Below are 11,998 nucleotides of genomic sequence, written 5' to 3' on the forward strand. Positions count from 1 at the left end.
GATCCGAACAAGCTCAGTTACATTCAAAATTGCCGATGAGACATGTAGCCAACATGTGTGGAGTGTCCATTTAGGGAGAAATTGTCGGGACTGGCAGTGGTGGCAGCGGTTGATGGTAGAGGGAAGGTGATGGTGGCCGGAAACACGCAGAGAAATTATGGTCGTGATGTTGGATCAACGGTTCGGTCTAGCCAGCTCATCCCCTCGCCACAAATTACGCCGCAGTTAAAAGATGCTCGGCTGAAACTCAAACCACCCTCTGTTCATTTGCACTTGCAACGTCCTCGACTACAGTATGCATCCTCTGCTTCCAAAAACTGTTAACCAGTCGTCCACCACCATTTTTTCTACCTGTTTTCGAGAATCTCCCACGTATTGGGCTCACTCAAAGGCACAGAGATATTCTACAGGAACTGGGGAAGTCTTCTACAGGAAGGGTTCTACAGGAAAGCCTGCACAACTTTCCATAGTAGAGAAGCCTGGGATTTCTCTTCATCGAATTTGGAGCTCCAACCGAGGTAGGCTCGAAAAAACTCTTCTATGCATGGTATGATTTGAAAAGGTGGTGAATTGAATAGTATTAGACTAAGGAACCAGAGAAAAATTTTCCTGGGGATTGGAAGTAAAACATTTTCCTGTGTGTTGCACTACATTTCTCAGTTGTTTCTGCATCCAAATTATCCTCCACATTCCTTTTTTTTTTAATTCTCCTTTAGGAAGATATGTAGTTGTGGGGGCTAGCCTGTGTATGAAAATTTTGAATCTGTATATCTGTATATGTGTTGGGAAGAAAAATTGAGCTCTATACTCTGTCTGTAGAAACGAAACTCTTCCCTTCATAAACAGGCAGCCAAGTTCTGGGCAACAGCGGCCTTGAAAACTAGGGAATAACTGCTAATTAATATTGATACTCGAGAAATCCCTTCTTGAGTTCAGGGGGAAAACCATAAACAACACTCCTTTTTCTGATCAAAGCAAAAAGAAGAAAACACTCTCACCATGCCAGGGGGATTCATAAGGAAAGAACCTTCAGACACTAGCAAACTGCACGAGCATCCTGAGGTGGTGGACCTTTTCACCTGAGCCAATTGGATGTCATTTTTTGACAAAATTTGGGGTCATGATGAGGAGATAATAGAGGAATTTTTGATGTCCCTAATACCTCAATCAAAGACACAGGCCACAGTAAGTTTTATGGGTTTGACCCTAGAACTTACCCCTGAGATCACTAGTCATGTTACTGGTCTGCCATTAGGGCTCCCTTGGAGCAAAGAAGAGAGGTCAATGGGCCAAGTTGCCAAGAAAAAATTCTTCCTACCCAAGGAACATCCTGTAGAAGACAAAAACGGGGTTAGGAGAATGTCGGCCGGATAAGTCGTTCTTGCGGACAAGACCAACCTCCCTAGAATCTATGGATATCTAGCGATAAGCAAACCAAACAAATTCTATCTTTCTCTAGATATGCAATTTATAAATAAAGGCTAGTAGATGTTTTAGGCCTACCTCGAGTCCAGTGCTAGTTTGTGGAAGCCACACTCCGTTGATCCAAATGAGCTCCTTTTTAAAGAATTTGCAAACACAAACAGGCACACATATCAAATAGCATTTGAAAAGCCAATATAATAAACCGTATTTATCATGATGATCAAGGAATTCATGAAATAAACCATATAAGACAATTTATTGAGAAAAATGAATCTGATTGTATTAACTTTAATCAAAGAAGAACTTTACAACCTTAGTGCCTTGATGTTGTAAAAGCTTGATCCAGGTGGATGTTGGTGGCCACCCACCTATCCCATTTGGACCCCCACAACTGTCTCTTTCAGTTTTTCTGTTTCCTTAATTATAGCACAATTTACTATTTTTAGCAGTTTTTCGGGTCCTAAACTTCCGGAGCCGTTTTGAGGCCCTAAACGACGTTTTTTGGGAAATCCACCGCCAGTGATTTTTCTAATAAAAATAATCTTTTCCGTCGTAGTCGTCGGAGAGATCTTTCCAACGGGCTATCATGCGCGTCAAACGGAGATAATACGACCAATTCACGACCCCGGGAAGCTGGCTGTCCAACTCACCCCAAAACGGGGCCCACAATTTGGCGTTTCATCTTCTAGGGTTAGGTTTTGGAATGTGAAGGGTTTTCCATTGTTTCTCAATAATAAATAGGCCTTCGAGCCTCATTCTAAACATATTTTGAAATAGTTCAGAGGCATGTAGCCGACACATCTCTTCGCAGAGATAAGCTACCATCGCCCTAGCTGGATTATTTCTATTTGTAAGCATATTTCAGTATTCTCCATTAATGAAATGAAGTATTATTTCCTCTGCATCTATGTTTTTATGGTTATCGCATCTCTGTATTTATGGTTATCTCTGTAATCTATTGCATTCCTGCTTAAATCCGGATCAGTGGTATCAGAGCGGTTTGCTTTTTCTCTGTTTTTCTTTGCATGTCCCCAACGAGGTCGGGATATAAGGAGTTAGGGGTTGAATTGGTCAAACCTTTGCAAGACCAGCCTCGCAAATCTCGATGACCTCCCATGGCGGATGAGAAGAAAGACGAGGGGGCAGGAGATCCTATTAGAATCTTGCTCGAAGAAGCCCTCGAGCGGCAAAGAAACGCGATGATGGATAGCTTTGCGTAGATCCTTTAGCGGCTACCCAGAGGCGACGCATCGGCTTCCAACAGTGACTCTGGAAATGCCACACCGTTTAAGGTACAAGTTAATTTTGAAATCCCCATCTTCGAGGGTCAAATAGACACAGATGCCGTAGATAAATGGTTAAATCTGCTAGATGGGTATTTTTCTGTTCATGAATTTTTAAGTCGGGAAAAGATTTTTTTCGCTCTTCTCAAAGCAGCCCCCCACGTCAAGGACTGGTGGGAAACATACTGCAAGCAGAAGGATGAAAGTACAGGCTCACTGTTTTCAGCCGCCCCCACTTGGAATGACTTCCAGGATGCCATCAAGGAGCAGTACTACCCTGTCAAAAGCTATGAGGACAAATACATCAAATGGACCACACTGCGGCAGGGACGAGACCAAGATGTACCACAGTTCACAAATATTTTTCATACCCTTCGCACACAGTTGGGTATCAAAGATTCTGAGCTGCATCTGGAACTCAAATACCGCGGCTGCCTACACAGATACATCCAGGAAGAGATGGAGTTCTTGAACATCTCCTCACTCGGCACAGCATACCGATACGCTGTCAAAATCGAGCAAAAGTTCAAACAGAAGAAGCGAGACTTTGGATCTGCAAATCCAAAGCCCAAAGGACAAAGCCAAGGTGGGGTGACCCAAGACAACCCATCGAAGCCGCAAGAAAAGAACAACACCACGAAGCCGAAGAAGGACACAGGAAAGTGGTGTGAGTTCCACAAGAGTCCCACTCATAACACAAGTGAGTGTTAGACCAAGCAGTCGTTGGTGGCCAAGTTGAAGGCTTCTGAATCAGATGCATGTTCCAACTCTGAGTCAGAACCCGACAAGGGGAATGACAAAGGGAAGCAGATCATTGATGCGGATCCCAACGCCACTGTTGCTACTGCCAAGATCCAGAAAAATGAGCCCGAAGATCTAGAGGAGGGGGAACGTCTTTTCCACTCATAGATGTGGGTGAAGGGTTCACCGCTGCAATTCATTGTCGACAGTGGCAGCCAAAAGAACCTCATTTCAGCGGAGGTCGTGAAGCGGTTGGGCCTACCAACTACACCACACCCACAGCCGTACAGTATCGGTTGGCTTCACGAAGGACGAGATCTCAAAGTTCGCCAGCAGTGCCGCCTTCCCTACAGCATCAAGCCCTTCACAGACGAGGTATTGTGTGATGTTACACCTCTGGATGTTTGTGATGTACTATTAGGCCAGCCATACTTGTGGAGGCGACATGATGTGTATGAGTCAAGGCCTCGTGCTGTCATTATTTCTTTGGATAATGCATTATACAGGATACCAGAGGTAGCCCCACCTACCACCACCTCTTTGATCACTGCTAAGAAAGGCAACAAGCTCACCTCACAGACTCGGAAATTTATTTTATTTCTGGTTCACTCCCAAAGTAAGGGGAAGATCGTTGCTACATCCATGACCCCCGCGAAGGATTCCTCCACACAGCAGCAGCAACAGAGGGATACAGTCGTGACAGAACACAGGAACAACTTCTCCTTACCCGGAGGGGTACCACACAAGTTTCAGGTGGGCGACAAAGTTTGGTTACATTTGCAGAGAGAGCGCCTTACCAGAACCCATCAGAAACTCAGACCACTTCGACATGGTCCTTACACCAGTAACAAGGCTACGGGAAACAATGCTTTGAAGCACAACATTCCTCCATTCCTTTGCTTGCACCGAGTGTTCAACGTGGACTGTCGCCGACCATGCTCCCCACCATTTCTGGACACATCAGAGATTGCAGAACAGCTCACCAGAGACCCAGCTCTGCAGAAGCTTCCTCATCTCAGGGAGGAACTCAACGCAATGGGGACCATTACTTCTTAAGGGGGGAGGAATGATCCAGGTGGATGTTGGTGGCCACCCACCTATCCCATTTGGACCCCCACAACTGTCTCTTTCAGTTTTTCTGTTTCCTTAATTATAGCACAGTTTACTATTTTTAGCAGTTTTTCGGGTCCTAAACTTCCGGAGCCGTTTTAAGGCCCTAAACGACGTTTTTTGGGAAATCCACCGCCAGCGATTTTTTTAATAAAAGTCGTCTTTTCCGTCGTAGTCCTCGGAGAGATCTTTCCAACGGGCTATCATGCGCATCAAACGGAGATAATACGACCAATTCGCGACCCCGGGAAGTTGGCTGTCCAACTCACCCCAAAACGGGGCCCACAATTTGGCATTTCATCTTCTAGGGTTAGGTTTTGGAATGTGAAGGGTTTTCCATTGTTTCTCAATAATAAATAGGCCTTCGAGCCTCATTGTAAACACAGTTCGAAACAGTTCAGAGGCATGTAGCCGACACATCTCTTCGCAGAGATAAGCTACCATCGCCCTAGCTAGGTTATTTCTATTTGTAAGCATATTTCAGTATTCTCCATTAATGAAATGAAGTATTATTTCCGCTGCATCTCTGTTTTTATGGTTATCGCATCTCTGTATTTATGGTTATCTCTGTAATCTATTGTGTTCCTGCTTAAATCCAAATCAAAGCTCCTCCCAGGGTCCAGCAATAATCTCCTCTATTTTGACAAGTTTCACTCTCTTCCCAAAGAAGCCAAAAGGTATGTAATCTCTCCTCTCAAGCTTAACTAGGAAGTCTCAATTCCAACAACATTTACCCTAAAAAATGTTTATCTTTTAACCTCTCCAGCAACCAGCCGAATGCCTCAATTTATAGTGCAGAGGAGGGAAGTTACTGGGTCCACCTTCAAAGGGATAGAGCCCTCCTTCAAAGGGATAAGCTCCTCTCATCAAGGGGTTATCTCCTTTAGTTATGAGATGCATCAACCACCTAGGAGCGAACCAACCACGTTAAGATTCCTTCTAGAAACGTCCAAAATTAACCCAAAGTGAGTTTTTAAGAATAAACTTGCGCCTTTTTGACTTTTACAGGGGTCCGCACCCACTCCTTTAGAGACAGAGCGGGCAGGTCCGCAGGTAACATGACCAAGGGGTGCGGAACCACAGGTAATGGTAAGAGAAAGTGTGGAACCAAAGTTTTATTGATTTTCAAGGACTTTCTCTCATTTTTAAAGCTTGACATGAAGAGCTGAGGTTTGAGACTTGCAAAGGAGGACAGTATGAGTGGTGATAGACTCACACTGACTGCAGAAAGTCATAGTGAAAATATTTTGTGTAACAGATTTCCCCCTAAAGTGCGAAGTTTGTAGTATATGAGGATTTCATTTATCATCTAAGAAGAGTGAAGTACTTTATCATTTCGAGGATCATCTTGTGGAGAGTCTGCTTGGAACTTGTAAAAACATTTAATATAAAATATATATATGAGATCATATCATCGTTGAGGTAGGCATTCCCATACTTAGATCAAAACTGACTAGAAAACTAACTAAACTGCTCTAATATAGGAATGATCTTGCAATATATCACAAGTATAGACACATGTAGACACAGTATGGGTGCAGCCATCTATTTGTGAATAGTCCACTGTATAATGATTACAAAATTCCTCGCAGCCTGGATGGTGGAAACTAGATCTAGGGTCTTGATTTCTCCTTCCCGAAATTGTACGATTCTATCCATGTGAATGAATGTGTTGAAGTTGAACATGGTAGAAACCACTTGATTACCAGTCAATGATGTAAACTGTTAACAAGTGTGAGAGAAACCACCATTAATGTCAATGGCCCTCAAAGTACTCAGTACAATCCATGAAACGTGAATAGATGTGTTGATGTCGAACATGTCACAGAATCCTTTGATTGAAGGTCAATGATGCAACCTATCATCGAAGGCGAGAAACCTGCCATTGAGGCATGCAGATCCCAAGGTACTGATGATTTCTAGATCATCTTTCTAGATAATGAGCTGAAGTCGATAGAAAGCGATCCATCGTAGGCAAGCCCACAACACGAAATCATAGATCAAGTTTGAAGAAATATATTTGCAAGGACTGACTCAGGGATGGTCAAGATGGATGACAGATATTTTGCAGATGAATGGTTTATTTGCACTGACCTCTTGAACACATAATGACATAGTAGATGGTTTGGTGACAATTGACCCAAAGTTAATACCCATAAACTGGCTGAAGACTTTCAATATGGTTTGATCAACTGTTAGGCAAAGGATTTCCCAACTCAGGTGAATAAAAAGTGTCGTGTTCAAGAGTGGTTAAATGTTTCTCTGAGCAACAAAGTATGACAAGCAGGTTCATTTTTCTCTCTTTTCCCCCACCATTTCTAGCAAGTACCTCTTCATTTTTAACAAGCTTGAGGAGGATAACATTTGCTTGATTATAAGCTCATCCTTCGGATGAGTCCAACTTAGTTTAAATTTGAACCCTAAGAAGGAGTGGTCCGTTCCTATTTATAATTGAAAAAGTAATTTACTATTAAATTTTAATGAGTCTAGTATAGGAGAAACTCAGCGTTTTTCAATTTTAGGGAGTCTGAAAAAACTTAAGAAAACTCCAAGGTTGTCCTTTTTCATAAATTTGTGTCTCCCAAGCCCGAAAAAGTATAAAATAATACTTGAGAGAACCGCTTGATCATTACGACCAAGGAATACTTTTCATAAGTAGTGTCTCTGATCCGAAAAAGTAAAAAAATGATCAATGACACGTCGTTTTATAACCAATATCGAATTTGAAACGACAAAAATCCGGCAATCTTTTCATGTTTTTACGGTCAGAAAAGCACTGTAAGTGGACCATCGTTTTAATTCTGTTTTAATGAGCTTAAAAAGAAAAACTCAGCAATCTTCTCATATTTTAGGAGTCAGAAAAGAGCTTAAAGGTGACTCTAATGTTTTTTGTCAAAAATGACCAATTTTGCCTGAAAAATCCGTTATCCTACACAAAAACTCAAACATTACTCATACCTGTTTAAAATAAATAAAAATGCTTCAAAAGTTACCTCTTTAAAGTGAAGAATAAACAAATTAAAAATTCATTTATTCAAAAAAGCTTATAAAAAGGGCTTTTGTAAATTCATTTTTACCGTTTGACTTCAGAGTGAGAAAAGAGAGCTTTTGGTAAGAAACTTCCCGTGAAGATTGTGGAAAATCCGTCCGTTGGAATACAACACTGTCACCTTTAGGTAATCCACATCATCTTACTCTTGCATTTCATCCATTTGAAATTTATTTTTAGGGTTTTATTTTCATTTTTAGGAAATATTTAGGTTAAAAACCCGCGCATGGGGGCCCGCAGGCACAACATGGGAAACCTGCGGACCCCGACTTTTTTGCATGCAGAAAAAGTCAGGGGCCCGCACCTGCTGTATAGCCAGAGTGCAGACCTACGCACTGTCTCTATCATAGAGGGTGCGGTCCCCGCAGCATAGGTTTTCAAACTTAAAATTTCTCAAATTCCACCCAAAAACTTTGATTTAAAATATTCTAATCTGCCTTTTTATTGAATGTAGGGTATACATCAAGCTTGACTGGCGAGAACGGGAGCACGAGGATGTGGACCTTGCCACGATTAATCATCAACCTTCGATTGATGCATTGAAGGCATGCGGTTTATTCAAATTCTGGGCCATACCTGACATGAGGGCCCAGGTGGACTTTTTGTAGTGGCTGGTAGCCAGGTGGAATGTACAGGACCAATGTTTCTTTATTGGTGGCCACCAGCTCGAAATGGAGTCGGAAGACATTTACTTTTTGACTGGTTTTCCTAAGAGAGGTGAACAATTAACTCTATTCGGGGGTAGGTCAGGTGGCCAGTCTGTCGATAGCCTCCGGCTAGAGTTTTGGAACGACCAAACCAAGGACAAAGGGATTGATATCAAAACCATCTCCCATCCTGAACTCAAAGTGATTGCATTTACTGTCACCAGGCTTTGTGGAAGCACAGCACTACATATGGCCACTGGATCCCAAATGCAGATGGCAGTAGACTACTTTTGGGGCACCATCTTCAACTGGTGCGAAGCTGTGTTGGCTAATGTAAAATGCCAACTGACTAGAGAAAAGAATGGACAACTGAAAAACTTTGGATATGGTTTATTAGTTGTGAGCTTTGGTCTAGAGAGGGTCCCAATGTTGGTCCCACAGCATATTTCTGTTGGAGTTGGACTTTCCTGAGAGCCCAAACTGATGCGTTGGGTTGCAGTTATGGCCCGTCATCCTGAGGAGGGTTCAGAAGTTGTTCGATTTCCTCCTGAGTATTTTCATTGGTTGGAGAACCAAATTTCTACTATTCAGGATTTTCCTTATGCTGGGATGGATTATCGTGGTGACCCAGACATGGCTCTTCCATCAGGAGAGCAGTGGGATGACTCAGGTAAAATCATTCTCAACATTTTCTATTTTTTTTTTTTTTTTGTTTTTAAATCATCCCAAAATTGATAGTAAAAATTTTCAAATGCAGATGTAGGTCCATGGCGACCAGCCACTCTTCGGACCTATGAGAGGAAACAGCTAGCTGCAGCAGCACCAGCCCCACGGGACGAATCTACAGAGACCATGGCCGAATTGGAAAACCATCTAGAGCGTTTGACCGCAAACATTCCAGAGACTAGCATAGATGACATTCCTCTTAGGCTGCAGCGCTATGTGATTGAAGTCCCAGGACCTTTCAAGAGGTTCCTTTGTAGGGTGGCCCGTACAGTTGTTTCTTATCGTGATCATCACCAGTGATAGGATGATCGCATGTTGTAGACTCATATGACATTTTTGCTTTTTGTACTATCAATTTTTCCGATCATAAGGTGTTTTTCAACCTATGATCGAAGACGATGTATATATGACACACTTCTATGCTATGCTATATCACTATTACCGGCTATCTTGTAAAAAATGTTATGGAATGTTTTTTAAATTTACTTGCTTGATTACTGCAAATATCTACTTAACATTCGAGAAGCAATTGCATCTGCTAATGTATTTAAATATCTTGGAATATGTTGATATTCAATATAGTCAAATTCACATTCCAAGAGACGAACTCTCAAAAATAATCTCAATAACACCGGATTTTTAATGGCATACACTCTATTAAGCTATAACACAACGAGTTCAGAATCTAACCTCACAATCAAACTTTGAATCCCAAATGAGATGGATTCAGATAATAACTTAATCATTGCACTATACTCTGCAATGTTGTTCATTGTTTGACCGATACTTACCCCATGCATAGATACCAACTCATCGGAGGGTGAATAAATAACCCAAGCTGCGGAATAAATGTTCCGTGTATTATGACAAGCACCATCAGCAAAACCAATGTATGTTTGGAGAGACGTCGACATCTGCAATATCAAGAGTAAAATCAAGATAAGCAAGAATAATGACAAAAACATTCTCTACACTAAGCACACTTTTCTAATCTAAAACACACTAGCTAGAAAGCAAACTAACCTAACTAAAAATCTCCACACCCAGATTTAAGCATAATATCTCTTCAGATAAAGACCATTTCTGGGTTTATCTAAAGAGACTCCGTCAAATTCTACCAATTTATAGGCCCCTTTTGCCAGCTTTCGCTTGACAACATAAGGACCATGCCACATGGGTACGAATTTTCCAGCGCCTAATTTATCATTTGCTTGATCGTACAGTAAGACTAGGTCTCCTTCCGAAAAATTACGAGGTGTAACATTTCGATCATAATGAGCTTTAATACGTTTGGCATGAGCTTCGATTGCTAGTGCAACATCACATCGACTCTCATCTAGCTGAGCCAAGTATAACAAACCTTTTTCCTCTTTGGAAGTGGCTGGAAGTAATTCTATGGCCGTTTTCAATGACGGGATTTTGCATTCAATGGGTAACACAACTTCCAAACCATAAACTAGTTGGAAAGGAGTGAAACCAGTTGATGTTTTTACTGAGGTCCGATATGCCCAAAGCGCTGAAAATAGCATGTTATGCCAATTCGACCTATGAATCCCAATGATTCGTCGAATCATGATGACTAGAACTTTGTTAATGGCTTCAACCAGACCATTAGCCTGTCGGTAATATGGAGTTGAACTATCGTGACGCAGGCCAAGTTGGTCTGTTAGTTTAGTCATCATAATATTTCGAAAATGACACCCATGATCAGTGATAATCGCTTGTGGAACACCAAACCTAGCAATTATATAACTGAAAACGAAAATCGCAGTAGTTTTGCCATCTGCCGCAAATGTAGGCATCGTCTCAGCCCACTTGGTAAAATAATCTACCGCAAGGATGATATACACATTACCCCTAGCCGAGTGAGGGTTATATGTAATAAGATCGATACCCATTTTGCAAAAGGACTGACGATAATTATGGGGTGGAGAGGAGTAGGTGGAGTACACATCTTTCGATCAAGAATTTAGCAATTGTGGCATTTTGCGGACCGCGTCAATACAATCTTTAAACAAAGATGGCCAGAAATAGCCAGTGCGCAATATCTTTTGGGCTGTGGAAAACCCAGACATATGATCACCACATGCTTTAGAGTGACAGTCATTTAGAACCCTTTCAGCTTCCTCATGAATTAAACAACGTCGGAAAACAGAGTCTGCCCCATGACAATAAAGTGTATCTCTAATAATTTTGAATTGTTGGGACTGGAATCGTATTTTCCGACACCGAGATTTTGAAATTTCAGACCGAAAGGATTGGGTTTGGAGATAAACTATGATATCCCCATACCATGGATCAAGAGTGCTGATTAGAAACAAGGATTCGTCCGCAATGGGTTCTTCCGCCACAGTTTCGGTATCAGCACGCGGGAAGTCACACATCAACTCCGCAAAAACTAAAGATTTCTTTGACTTAGATTTTTCAAATTCCAAGTCAAATTCCTGCAAGGATCACAATCCATTTGGAATACTTGCCCCCTAGTAATTGTTTGGTCAAAATATCGATCATAGGGTTGCAATCAGAAATTACAGTAGTTTTGCATAGTAAAATGTAATGACGAAAACGTTGGACAGCTTGAACAGCTGCCAGGGCCAATTTCTCCACATGTGAATATTTTAGCTCAGTTGGATTCAAAGTGCGACTAAGGTAATATATCACATGTTCACTACCAAATTCATTGTCCTGAACTAGTACCATTCCGAATGTGGAATGCGAGGTGGCGAGATATAAGTAGTCCTGGTTGTAGTTGGGAGGATGCAATAACGGTGCATGGGTCAATGCGTGTTTTAATGCATCAAAAGATTTGTCAGCTATCTCATCCCAAAAGAGTGAAGTATTCTGTTTCAACAACCTAGTAAAACCCTTTGTGATCTCGGCGTAGTTAGGAATGAATCGACGTAAAAAGTTTGCTTTCCCTTGCAAACTTTGGAGTTGGCGAAGACTCGAAGGAGGAGGAAATTTGGCAATAGCTTCAACCTTCGAGGGATCGACGTGAATTCCGGCTTTCGAAACAA

This window comes from Pinus tabuliformis, chromosome 2_1, assembly GCF_031772625.1.
Source record: "Pinus tabuliformis cultivar Carrire ecotype Pingquan chromosome 2_1, CPIR1, whole genome shotgun sequence".
Classification (NCBI taxonomy): Eukaryota; Viridiplantae; Streptophyta; class Pinopsida; order Pinales; family Pinaceae; genus Pinus; species Pinus tabuliformis.